Here is a 14,702-nt window from a genome sequence, read left to right on the forward strand (position 1 = left end):
ATTTCATATATATATAAACATAAAAACCTAAAACACATGTATGTATATATATAACTATATATATATACGAAGAAACCAATAAATGTGTGTGTATAGATATTGAGCTTAACGTACTTAACACACATAATATAAAACCTAAACTAAGTTACCCAAGCTTGATCTTAATCTTCATTGAGCTCAACTTGGTACACGTTGCGGATGAAGCTAAACTTGGATCTTGAACTTGAATTGTACGATGCTTCACTCCACAATTCCGCCAACCTCCTCTTGATATGAACATGTAGGCTCTATTCCATCCATCCTCTAACTCGTTGTTTGTCTACAATAAATAAGAAAACACAAATACTAGACAAACAACATTAGTGATAAATTGTCGTTGTTTGTCTACAATAAATAAGAAAACACAAATACTAGACAAACAACATTAGTGATAAATTGTTTGTTGAACATCATCAAAACAAGAAGGCACAAATACTAGACAAACAACATTAGTGATAAATTGTTTGTTGAACATCATCAAAACAAGAAGGCCAACAGCTACAATGTTGATTCTCCCTCTTTAATAAATTCCCCTCTTCTTTAACTCCCTTCCTCAAAATCTTGTGAGCTAAAGGAGAAAGAAGAGATCACGAGAGAGGAGAGAGAGAGTCGTCGCCAGAGGGAAAATCGCGAGAGAGAAGAAGCCGCACAGAGGAGAGGAGCTCTAGGTTCCCTTTTATAAGAGAACCCTAATCGACAAGCTGCATAGCGACAGGCTATCGCCAGCCATGCCACTCGAGCTCGCCTATGGAGTCCCACTCAAGCTCCCCTACTCTGACCCCACTTGCGATGGCCCCTAGCTCACATGAATTAATTCTCGAGCTCGCCTGCAACAAGTCGACATCGCCTCGACCTCTCCTGTGTTGTGTCACCTCATCATCGAGCTCACCTGCAAGGGGTCACTTCGAGCTCATCGTCGACCTCGCCCGATCTGTGTCGACGTTGCCTGATCTCATCTCGACTTCAAGCCCATCGCCTGATGGTTTGGTCTACACCCAAACCAACAAATGCAATAGGTAGCATATGATACATAGAAGTAAGAAGGCAAGACTGAAAACTGATACTAAAAACACATATACTGAAAGACCAATACGTTATCATACTAATCATGAAACTATTAATAAGTGCATGTAGGCATCATGAAGCGCGACGTGCTATTCTTGGAAAAAAAATTCATACAATGCAATTATGCAATTATGTAACTATCCAAATTAGATTTTGGATTTTAAGTAGTTTTATATTGGGGTCAGAGTTTATCAAAATTTCACTATTATATTAGGGTTCAGAGTACACCTCATCAGTTATGGTTGGGATATCCAGATCCTTTGAATAATCTTAAAGTGTGGGGGTGTCTCGTATATGTTTGAATTCTAGATATCAAAAGGCCTAAGCTTGGACCAAATGCTAACAAATGTGTGTTTCTTGGCTTTGCTAAATATAGCAATGCTTACAGGTTCCTGGACCTTAGAACCAACTCCATCATTGAAGCTCGAGATGCTGAATTCTTTGAGGATAAGTTGATCAAAGATAAAGGCTTATTGCTCAAAGATATAGCAGAGAATGCTAGTACGTCAGATGCACCAGAGGAGCCAGTTTCGTAAGAAACTAAAAATGTCAATGATGAAGGAGTTATCAAACCATCTTCCAAGTGTATCAGGAGACAGATATATTTTGGAGATAACTTCATCACCTATAATATGGAATGATACACATAGACTTTCCAAGAAGCAATACAGTCAACAGACACACTTCTATGGAAAGAAGCTATAGAGGATGAGATGGATTCATTAATCCAAAATCATATTTGGGAGCTGGTGAATATACCTGAAGGTGCAAGGCCTATCAGTTGCAAGCGAATCTTCAAAAAGAAGCTTCTTCCTGATGGTACTATTGAGAAGTACAAAGCAAGACTGGTGACGAAAGGATTCTCTCAGAAAGAATGTATAGACTTCTTTGATATATATGCACCAGTTTACAGGATTATTACCATCAGAGTGCTTATCGTATGAGTGGCGATTAAAAGGTTCATCATACATCAGATGGATGTGAAGACTGCCTCTCGCAATGGAGATCTCACAGAAGAGATATGTATGAAGAAACCAGAAGGACTTGATGCTCCAGCTGGTAAGGTTTGTAAACTTGTTAAGTCTTTATATGGACTTAAGCAGGCACCAAAACTCTGGCATGAGGTTGTTCATAACAATGGGTATCAAGTCAGTGAATCTGACAAGTGCCTATACATCAATGTCGCTGAAGGAAAGGTGGTGGTCATTTACCTTTATGTGGATGATATGCTCATCATTGGGAGTGATTTGGAGATAGTAATATCTACTAAGAAATTTTTTTCAGCACAGTTCAGCATGAAGGACCTTGAAACTACGGATGTGATTCTCAGAATCAAAATCATATACTCTGAAGAGGATATTGGATTGTCCAATCTCATTATGTCGAGAGCATGCTAAGGAAGTATGGCTACAACGACTTGCCAAAACTATCAGTGTCATACGATTACAACAAGAAGTTTCGACCAAATACTGAAAGACCAGTAGAGCAGCTGAGGTACTCAAAGATCATTGGGAGTCTCATGTACGCGATGAGCTACATAAGGCCAGACATTACATTCGCTGTAGGAATACTTAATAGGTTCACAAGTAATCCTGGAAAGCTTTATTGGGATGTTGTCCAGAGATTGATGAGATACTTAAAAGGAACTACAGGTCTGGACCTATTCTACACTGGATATCCGGCTATAATCGGAGGCTATTCAGATGAGAGCTGGTGCTCAGAAAGATGAGTGTAGATCTACTGGAGGATTTGTCTTCACTATGGGTGGAGCTGACATCTCATGGAAATCTAAGAAGCAGACCATGATTGCACAGTCATCGATGGAATCTGAGTTCTTTGCACTCTGTGCTGCAGGAGATGAAGCTGAATGGCTCAGTTGTTTTCTCTAAGACCTTTCATTAACAGAATTGTAAGGCGCAATTACTATCTATTATGATAATCAAGATGCGAGTGTTATGCCAGCGAACTCGATGTTCAATGGAAAGAAATGGACCATTCATCTGAAGGATGATTATTTGAGAGAGCTCATTTGTCAATGAGTCATCTCTATGATTGACGTTCGGTCTTCAGAGAATGTGGCTGATCCTTTGACTAAGGGTCTGAAAAAGAACATAGTCGAAAAGACGTCTACTGGAATAGGTCTCAAAGTTTTGTAAGTCTTATAAATACTTACCATTTATATCAAGTTTTTAGTTCAAAGCTTATGTTATTAATGATAAGATATTTGGTTCAAAAGTCAAGTAAGATTTATAAAGTTTGGTGAGTCTTATATACTTACCATTTACATATAGTTATTAGTTTAAAGCTTATGCTACTAATGATAAGATAAATTGTTCAAAAGTTAAGTAAGATTTACAAGTGAAATCTTAAGGGGGTTCAAGTTTTCTTGGATTAGTTGGTGTCTAAGGCAAGGTTTAGGGTTTGTGTAACGCGTTCCGCAAGGAATGATGTACTTAATTGATCTTTAATCTTCCTCTAGTATTATCTTTACCTGACTGAACTACTCATGTAAAACTTTGATCTTTTCACCTAGAATCTTATCATGAGAGAGGATGACTTTTAAGCCTTAATGAGTTCAAAGCATTTCGGATGCGGGATGTTTGATAGGAAACATGCCTAAAGAACTCACCTATACATGTGAAGATTTGGCAGTCTCCTATGGTGTCTTATGGAAAGATACCTAGAGCCCTAGTAGAAACCAGAACATGCACAAGGCCATAAATGTGCAAAGGCAAAGGCAAGACAAAGGCAAAAGCAAAGGCAAGTGTGGTTTAAAGTGAAAACTATCACATATAAGTTTGATCTTGTGTGATCGCTAAATTTTTAGATATGTGATGGTTCAAGTCTCTGCGACACCATTCATCTATCTTTTATTCAGTTGGTCTAAAAGGGATTCAAGCCTTTGCGACATCTACCTTATGCATAACGATTGAAACAATGGTAACGTTACAATACACTAGTTTAAAAAATTTGTGGGGGATTGTTGGATATTAATTTTTTTTAATCAAATCTCACATGGGTTGCTGCAGAGCCGCCCATGTTTTCATTAATTAAATAAAATGGTGGACCCTACCGAAGAAAAATTAGGACACAGGCCCTACTAAATAGTAAAATAATAATATTTTATTAATGCATAGTATTTTTCCAAACGCTATAAATAGACCCTAAATCTTTAAGGAAAATTCATTTAAAATAGCTAGTACTCGTAGGAATATTGCCTAGACCGAGAAGGTCTTATAGACCGAGGAGATCTTTTGCCTTATAGATCGAGTAGATCTTTTGCCTTATAGATTGAGAAGATCTTTTACCTTATAGATCGAGGAGATCTTGACAGTATTTTGTTGGTGCACACCAGAGTAATATACTGTTATTCCTGAAAGAAATTTAGCATTGGGATTCTTATACCGGAGTAGGCCAAATATTACTTTAAGCATAGCGTTTTACAAACGCACAACAGCTGAATTGAAAATTTTAAATTACTGCACTTCAGCTTTGTAAAATTGTTGACATGCTCCCTGATGGAAACTCCCCTCTTCATCTTGAATTGGTAAAATCTCTTCTTCAAGTGAAGCCTATTCTTAATGCTCTTCGTAAGATACTTCCCATTGAGTGTTTCCCTTATTCTCTTCGCCGACGTCTCGTTCATCACGTCATAAATAAGATCTGGCATCAAGCATGACCTAATTACTCCACAAGCCCTACTATTCATCTTCTTCCAAACATTGTCCACCATATAAGCGGGTTTCTCTTGTAACTCAAGAGTCTCCTCCAAATTCTGTGCATCTAAGGCGTCCATCACTTGACATCTCCATAATCTGAAATTAATCTTGTTATCGAACTTCGAAACATCAATCTTCATATTATTGATGCTCAGACTCTGTATCGCCTTCGTAAGAGGCGAACCTGATGTGTTTCCTTCTCCCATGTTGTTGACCTAACTCTTCAAATAGGAATTCTTCACCAAATCCTTCGAACAAGATCCAAGCCTAACCTGTAGCTCTGGTACCAATTGTTGTGCACGGCGGAAGCTTCGAGGCGACACGAATAATAACTCGAGATAAATCACAAGCAATAAGCAAATCACAATTACAGCAAGAACAAACTATTTACGTTGTTCGGCAAGTTGCCTACGTCCACGGGGCAAGGAGGGGAGAGTTCTTACTATTAGAAATCAAGAGAATACAAATAGAGTTACAAATCTCACAGATCAAACCCTAAAACAAAACTCTAGATCTCTCACAAATCTCCCACAATTGGATACAGCAATCCTTTCCAAAAGACTGCTCAAAAACATCCTTTCTTAACCCTAACTAATCAGGATTAGAGTTATATATCAGCTCCAAAATGAACCGGGTTGAAAACCCAAAGCCCAGCCCAAACAACCTACGGTCGACCGCGACAGTCGACCGCGCAGGTACCGCGGTCGACCGAACCAATTCTCGAGAGCATAAATGTTTACAGTCATGACGCGGTCGACCGCCGGGGGCACAGGGTCTCTGTCGGTCGACCGCGGCGGTCGACCGTCTTCAGATCCAGCTCCTGCCTAGCCTTTGTGCATGTTCGCGGTCGACCACCGTTGACTCGCGGTCGACCGCCAGTCTGCCTAGCCGTTCTCCTGAGCTTTTTCGAGCTTCTTTCGCCATTTCTTCAGCTCTTCCCTTCAATTTGTTAATTTTCATGAAAAGTAGACATGAGATAACATATTAAGCTTTTCCATGATATTTTGTTGGAACAGATGGTAGCGAAAGCAAACACGTTGTAGGATCTGAAGAGTTGACCGGGGAAGAAACGTGACGATACAAAATTGATAAAGCAACAAACACAAATCACATATATAATATTTACGTGATTGGCTAAATTGTCTACCTCCATAGGAGGAGGAGGAGATAATTTCACCATAGCAAGAAGAGAATAGGTTGAGAACTTCCAATATCTTTCTCTCAATGATTATGGCAGCTGCTACGCCCCCCCTCTATCTATAATTATCACAAGATGACAACCCAAGGCTCAATGTCAATGTCAAGCTCATGTTTATAGGCATTCTTACTACTGAGTTGTCTAGAAGTATGGCCGATCTAATCTACATCAAAGCTTTGCTGAGAACTCTATTCAAGCTATAACCCGACAACTTTTAGGCCCAATTGTCTATTCGATGTTTAATCTTTTGGGTGCCAGCTAGCTGTCCACTTAATTGAATAGATGATCTCAAGGACTTGTTGTAAGACCTTTGGATCAGCGAGCATCTCCAATCTAAAAATCCAAAATGATGTAGTTTTTACATCAAATTGGATGTAGTTTTTATATCAAATCACTATTCCATCTCCAATCATTAATTACATCAAATTTTATATAAAAAAGAATATTCCTTCTATTTACAAACTATAAAATGAGATATAGTTGGAATATTTGATTTATTATAACAAACTATAAGGGCAAACTTGGGAAAAACCAAAATCTTCATATCTACAGTGTTGCGTCATTCCTGGCGCAACACTATAGCACCCCTTTAAAATGATGCTAAGTTTGGCGTTGGGTTGGAGGAAGAATTGGTGCTAAATTCGCATCAAAATGGGTTTTTGGAGTTGGGTTGGAGATGCTCTCATAGGCTGCAAGATAAGTTGAGGTCAGTAAACGAACCTGAGATAATGGGTTCAAGGCACAACTAACAGATTTCGAATGAAGCTGTCCCAGATTTAAGTTGATTATGTTTCGCTTCTTGCAGATTGGGTCACCTGTATATGATCGAAAGTAATCTACCCTATAGAGCTATTAATTTCATATAGAACCTTGATGCTGGAGACTTTAGATTATATTTAAACATTTTGTCATGTTTTAATGGTTTTTTCTACAATCATCATATGTGAGGATAATGATATTGTAACTATTAGTCATGCAGCTTTTTGAAGTGCTTTATCCGAGTACCATCTTATATGAGGGGCATGGGTGTACCTGTGAAAACCCCGTCTGATTTTTAGAATCTTTTCTAAGGTCTACTATTCTTTTTTTTTTGTATAAATAATGACTTAAAAAATCCATATTCTGGTGAATTTATCTTAGTTTTTCTAGTTACAATCACATACTCATTGTACCACTACTTTTAAGTTTTGTCATTAAATTCTTATGCATAGCGTTGTGACTAGGACATGAAAGATGTCTTCTTTTTTGAAATAAGAGACGTCGTTAGGCACACTGCATGGTAAGTGTCGCATTTCAATTGGTATAGTTATTTGGGTAGAACTTGAAACCTTGATTTATCTGATATGAGCTAACGAAATAACACAAAGCTATTTGATAATTCATGCAATGCAATTATGTTGCTAACCGAATTACTTTTTTTATTTTCAAGTAATTTTCATATTCAGATCAAAGTCTATCAAACATTCTCTAACATATAACCTATCACACACTCAGAGTACTACCTCAAGATTTTGTAAAAAATATATTATTTATAGACTATTTTTTAACCTCTATGTTTACCATTATGTTCAATTTCTAGGAAAGAATGTCCAAACAAGCTTTATTGTCTCTCTCTGTAAATAGGAGATCGACTTGCATACCCAAGGTGCATACCCAAGGTTCGTAGCTTTGGCTACAGCTCAGGCTTTGATGGTAATCAATGTTGTGCGCGGTAAAAATTTCGGCAGAGTTTTTGGTGCACAATAAGAGAGAAAGATCAATAAGAATTCCTGTCTCACCAAGGAAATAAGAATCTGAAGCGAATATCTCAACAAAGTAAGATATCGGCTCTTCCTCTCATCAGTTCTAGGACTAACTTGTCGAGGGATCCTAAAAACTATTACAATAGCCACAAACACAAACAAATCAATTTTACGTGGTTCGGCAAACTGCCTACGTCCATGGGGTAAGGAGGGGGAGATCTACTATTAGATGGAGAGATACAACTAGGGTTTACAATCTCACAACCTAAACCCTCTCATAAACTCTCAGATCCCTCACACAAATACTCTCTCAACAAAAGAAACCAAAAAGAAGCCTCTGATTCGCCACCCAAAAGGAGAATTGCACAGCCGACTTTTCTCTGTTCTTGCGCACCTCTGCCTTGCACGAAGCCGAGAAAACTCCTTGCGCAAATCCCTCTGCTGCTTGCACCTGCAACCCCTCTATTGCACGCACACCAAGCCCAGCCTTTGCTGCAGCCGCCAAAAAGAAACTCTGCCGCTTTTTCTTTTGCACCGCACCCTACCTTGCACACAACCCTAGGCTATTGTTTTTGGCGAGCATTTATAAGCACGAACAAAACCAAATCTCGGGTGGGCCTTCACATGACCTCTTCACAACTCGTGGCCCCACAAGCATCACACAGTTAACAATTCGGGTGGACCTTTCTTCACGTCCACGAAAAGAAAAAAAACACCCGCTGTACATGTACCTGATGCACATGTACATCGGGTGGGCCTGGTTTTCAATTGGTGGGTGTGGCCCCCCCATCACGTTCACAATTCTCCACATCGGCGAAGTTTTTTCAAAACTAAGCCGACACCAACCAAACAAATGTCCCACTTGTTGCGTCCAGGACGAAGTGAAACAATTCACGACAACAGACTCAATCCACAACAAGTCGAGACCCAAATAAGAATGTAAACATTCTCCAAATGTCGGTATCAACTCCCAAATCGGCTGCATCATAAAGACTGCCTACGTATCCTCTTGCCTAAGGAATCAAGCCTCACGTAGTTCACCAAATGGCCTCTAAAGGTCTCAATCCACTAGAAGAGTTCGCAACCCTTCTCCAATATCATCAACTTTGCGACTGATATCACCTCCAATAGCCTCAAACACCTCCACCTGAGGTGAACCAATGACCATATCCAAACTATGTCTGCCAGCTGCACTCGAATCAAAACCCAACTCATCATCTGCACCTAAATCCAATTGATCCCTAAGCTGTGTCATCTCAGCTGGAATCCTAAACAATGCAGTATGATCTGGAATAATCTTCACCTAATGTGGAGTAGCATCAATCTCCACCTGCTGCGATACAACTAAGGTCTGTCCAAAACTCTTCACCTGCTGAGAGTCAATTGGCTTCCTCATCGAAGCCTCATCCAAAGTGACACAATCAGACCTATCTTCTAATAGAGTTTTACCTCCAATCACAGTAGTTGACAACTCTTTAATAGGATGACTCAAATATATCGAAGCCTCAGTCCAAAACCTCTTCTACAAACCATTGCTCGAACACAAACACCGATCATCCTCCAGCAAGGCATGGTTCTCCAAATTTTCCACCCTATCTGGTTGCCCCAAGATATCCTTTCCAATGAAGTGTCTCGAAATGCCGTGAGCTCGACTCCAATACAGAAACATGTCCATCTTGTACCTCCCATCAGAATGAAGTACCTTCACCTTTATGTCTATTATACACTTCTTCAATCTGTTAGAGACTACTAAGACTTTATCCATAGGGGATTTGGTTGCAACCCAAACACGCCTAGAACAGCCACCAACAAAGGAAACCAAACTTTTATTACGTCCCAATGATGCCTCCTTGGAAGGCCTCCAAACATTCATGTGAACTCCTCCAGAACGACCCTTAGCACGGTGAATAGAGGTGCCAAACTTCACCTCGATTTTTTTGCTCACATCAACATGTTCACTGGACTTCAAATTGTAGGTCTTTGCACCCTCTTTTAATCTATACGAGGAATCAATATTGGAATGGCTAAGCCCCAAATGTCGCAGTCTAGTCGAATCAATATAAGTCGTCAGTTCTCCACCTGCCACTATACCTCCAGTCAAGTAATACATGCTATTCCTCCTGACGTCCTTCATCACAATCCGAGAGTCTTCCACAATCGTGAGAACCATGTTCTCAATTCGAACATTCAGACCCTCTCCAACCAAAGCGCTAATCGAGATCAAGTTCTTTCTCAAAGAAGGAACATATCTCACATCATTTAACTCCCTAATAGTCCAGTCAAACATTTTGATGCGAATTATTCCTATCCCAATGATCTGACATGCACGGTTATCATCCATGTACACCACACCACTATCCAACTTCTCAAAACTGGAGAACCATTCCCTTCTAAGGCACACATGATAGGTCGCACCACTATCCAACATCCACTCAGATTCCTTTGAATAGCTCCATGTAGGACTGATAGAAAGCGAATAAATAGAAGAGTCAGAAATATTACAATTCGATATGGTTTGCTTCTGATGATGGTTGCTTCCCTTTTCCCTTCTGCTTATTCTTCATCCATTCATCAAGTTTTGGGTAGTCTTTCTTCCAATGACCAGTCTCCTTACACCAAACACACTGATCTTTTCTAATTGTAGGATGTCCTACTCTAGATTGTGACTTTCAATTCTTTCGGTTTGAACCCTTTCCTCTTGCGGCCAACGCCTCTGCTACCGACTCAGTCAAAGTCTCCTTATCTTTCTTCCGAAGCTGATAATTCACCAGTGTAGCAGTGACCTCACTATAAAAAAGAGATGCCTTCCTATTAATCAGAGTAAGGACGAAGGTCTCATATTCCTCGTCGGGTAAGGAACTCAACAACAGCAACGCTTTGTCCTCATCTTCAATCATGACATCCACATTCACCAAATCCGCAAGAAGCTTTGTGTAGGTATTCATGTGATCTCTAATTGAGGTTCCCTTCTTTAACTGGAAACGATAAAGTCTCCTCTTCAAATGCAAGCAGTTCTCAACACTCTTTGTCAGATACTTTCTTTCGAGAATCTCCCAAATCTTCTTTGCAGAAGTCTCATTCATCACATCATATTTTAGATCTTAAGTCAAATAAGACCTAATCACACCACACACCGTTCGATTTATCTTCTTCCAAACCTTCTCTTTAATATCATCTGGCTTGCCATCTAACTCTAAAGTATCCTTCAAATTCTGCGCGTTCAGCGCATCTAAAACCTCGCATCTCCATAATTTAAAGTTGTTTGTGCCATTAAATTTTTCCACATCTATCTTCATAGAGTGCATGTTCAAACTCTGAATGGTCTTCGCATCAGAAGCACCACCCTCGACACCTGAAGCACCTTCTTTCCCCGACATCTTTCTCAACGCACCAACGAATGAAGAATAGATCCAAAATCAAAAAGATAGAGTCTTTACTAAAAGATCACACCTTTATCACCAAACAAAGCCTTAGACGAGCTTTCAAATCGATCTACTCCTCCAAATAGCCTAAGCGTACCCCGAGCTCTGATACCACTTGTTGTGCGCAACGAAAATTTCGGTAGAGTTTCTGGTACACAATAAGAGAGAAAGATCAATAAGAATTCATGTCTCACCAAGAAAACAAGAATCTGAAGTGAATATCTCAACAAAGTGAGATATCGGCTATTCCTCTCATCAGTTCTAGGACTGACTTGTCGAGGGATCCTAAAAACTATTACAATGGCCACAAACACAAACAAACCAATTTTACGTGGTTCGACAAACTATCTATGTCCACTGGGCAAGGAGAGGGAGATCTACTATTAGAGGGAGAGATACAATTAGGGTCTACAATCTCACAACCTAAACCCTCTCACAAACTCTCAGATCCCTCAGACAAATACTCTCTCAACAAAAGAAACCAAAAAGAAGCCTCTGATTCGCTACCCAAAAGGAGAATTGCATAGCCGACTTTTTTCTGTTCTTGCGCATCTCTGCCTTGCACGAAGCCGAGAAAACTCCTTGCGTGAATCCCTCTGCCTCTTGCACCTGCAACCCCTCTATTGCACGCACACCAAGCCTAGCCTTTACTGTAGCTACCAAAAAGAAACTCTGCCGCTTTTTCTTTTGCACCACATCCTACCTTGCACACAACCTTAGGCTATTGTTTTCGACGATCATTTATAAGCACGAACAAAACCAAATCTCGGGTGGGCCTTCACATGACCTCTTCATAACTCGTGGCCCCACAAGCATCACACAGTTAACAATTCAGGCCAACAATTCAGGTGGGCCTTTCTTCACGTCCACGAAAAGAAAAGAAAAAAACACCCGCTGTACATGTACCTGATGCACATGTACATCGGGTGGGCCAGGTTTTCAATTGGTGGGTGCGGTCCCCCCATCACGTTCACAATCAGTCACTTGGTCTTCCCTATGGCGTGGCCTGGGAACATTGTACAATTAATGGTATGGTACTGCTTGGGCTTGGATATGGTGATCACTAGTCAATTCTACCCGCTGCTGCCTCTGAACTCTTTGGCGTAAAAGATTTTTTTGGGCCTTGTAAGATTATCTTACCGTGGTAATTCCGGCAGGCTCTCTAACATTCAATGTTGGCATCGTCAGTGGTATATACGACTATGAAGCGGAGAAACAATACAAGCACTAGAATTTACAACAACCTCTACTATATGGAATAAATCTTGTTATTGATGTGAGGCCCTGAAGTGTGAGCGGGCCATGTGCTTCTTCTTTTCTTTATTGATTATGTGTGGATTTTGCATCATTGTAGTGACATTGAGTTTGACTCTTGTTCTAGAACCAAGATCGTTTATAAGAACCTTTACAAGAAAACACACGGGTGGTCTTGCCGCAGCGAATTAAGATGAAATTTGTTTTAAGGGGTGTTTGTTTCTAAGATTTCTTTTACTCACTTTATATATGTTGACGTGCATTGATGGAGAGGAGATAAGAAATCAGCAAATGGGATGAATAGCTGGTTAGTGGAAAGGAGCCATTTTGTTTCTTTCATCATCTCTTCTCTAAAAGTTGTGAGATTCTTTTGTCATATAAATTTATGGTACCTTATTTTTTGAGTAATTTGTCATCCTTTATGAGTTCCTACTTCCAAATGTATTCTTTTGGGGATATTTGGGTGTTTGGTGCTTTTTTCCATTTGAATTGCCCATTGTCTTTGATTATCAGTCTACTACTTGTAGAATGGCCATGTAAATTGAGTGTCGTTCTACTATTTGAACAATGATTCTTGCGATATATTGAGATATGCTTGCTTATCCAATGTTTCTATTATCAGTTTTGTGCTATACATCCTTGTTTCAATAATATATTATATCCATTGTATGCCTCTCAGTTTGTGATCTAAGCTAAGTTGTATGTCATGTACTTGTTTAATACTCTCCTGAGCGAGAATATTTATAATTATTTTAGTACGTCTTGAAAATGAGATAAAGTGATAAGTATTGAACTAGTCATCACAAAGTTTAAAATTTTTGAAAATGAGATATCGAAGTGATAAGTACAGAACTAGTCATCACAAAGTTTAAAAATGTTGAAGGGTTTTATGCAAAATGTCCTTTTTATTTTAGGTGTTAAAAAAAATCCTCACACTGCTTTCCAACACTTCAATTCTGTTCTATTTTATTCCTCTTCCTCCTAGTTTACTCAGAGGAATGACGGTCTTTGCCCCTTTTTTCTCCTCTTTCTAATAATTTTCATCTTTTTCCCTAGAGAAAAACTTCTCATTTTGAAAAAAGATGAGTAACTTATCTTTTTCCCACTTTCATTTTTATTTGAGAAAACTATCTCAAGCCTCCAAGAGCCTCTCACTCTCATCTCCCTGGTTTTAAGTATCTCATCTTCTTACTTCTTTTTGCATTAGTCCTCATTTCTCCTCTTTCCTCCTTGATCTTTATTTGTGCCCTCCTCCTCTCATGCTCCCCCATCTTCATTTCCACAATCCATCTATTTCGTCCTCTCTTCTCCTTGACCCCCCTCCATCTCTGCTCTTCTCCTCTTTTCTCCCCCAGACCTATTTACATATATTACATACGTTTGATCTCTTTCATCTCCACTTCATAGACCTCTCTCTTCATTCTCATGTTCTTTTGCGCTTCTTCCTTCTCCTCCATCATTATCATTTCTTTAAAATCATGGGGAAGTTAGTAAAAAAGCTAGAAGTTAATAAAAAAACAACTACATTTAACACAAAAAAGATAAAAGTTAACAACTAATAATTAAAGTTAAGAAAAAATATTTGCAGTTAACAAAACAACTAAAGTTAGCAAAAAACCACTAAAAATGCTCAACTATCTTCCCCTCTTTTTAATAAGAAAGTATCTAATAGATTTGGTTCATAATATTAATCATTGGAAAAGTCCAATAATTAAACCATTGACATACATTTGATACATATTTAGTTCAATGAATTTTGGACCACTTATACTTCTCTTGTTCACTCTAATTCAAATAGAAAATAAGTCAAGAAGGCTTAAGGTAAATTTTCCTTTTTATTATTTTTCTAAACTAGACCATGTTTAAATTTTATTAGGGGTATGAGAATGTAAGGGAAAATAGGGAAGAGAAGAAAAGGAAATGTAATAGAACTCTCTTTTTCAAGCTTACACCTCATTTTGAGGGGAAATGCTTTTCATATTGTTTAAGGGTGAATTAAAAAAACTAAAAGAAACACTCTACCCTCTAATGCATTGACAAACGAGGTGAACTAAGGTAAATAGTTTCCCTTAACTTCCCTTTCCATTATACTCCTCAATACAAATAAGCTCTAAGAAAATATCCTGGAACCACTCTTCCTGTCTTAATGACATTTGTCTTCTACCATCCGTAAATCCTTCTGACAAAGAAATGTCACTTTTCCATAAGGCTCTACTAAAAGAATAGCAAAATCTATTTTTTTTCCCCATAAAATAGGGAAAAT

The 14,702-nt window shown here is 38.9% G+C and overlaps 1 pseudogene; it reads left to right on the top strand.

Moving 5' to 3' along the window:
- Positions 1–12,636, top strand: part of LOC109838584 — a 41,580-nt pseudogene extending 28,944 nt beyond the window's left edge.

This window comes from Asparagus officinalis, chromosome 4, assembly GCF_001876935.1.
Source record: "Asparagus officinalis chromosome 4, Aspof.V1, whole genome shotgun sequence".
In the NCBI taxonomy this organism is placed as follows: Eukaryota; Viridiplantae; Streptophyta; class Magnoliopsida; order Asparagales; family Asparagaceae; genus Asparagus; species Asparagus officinalis.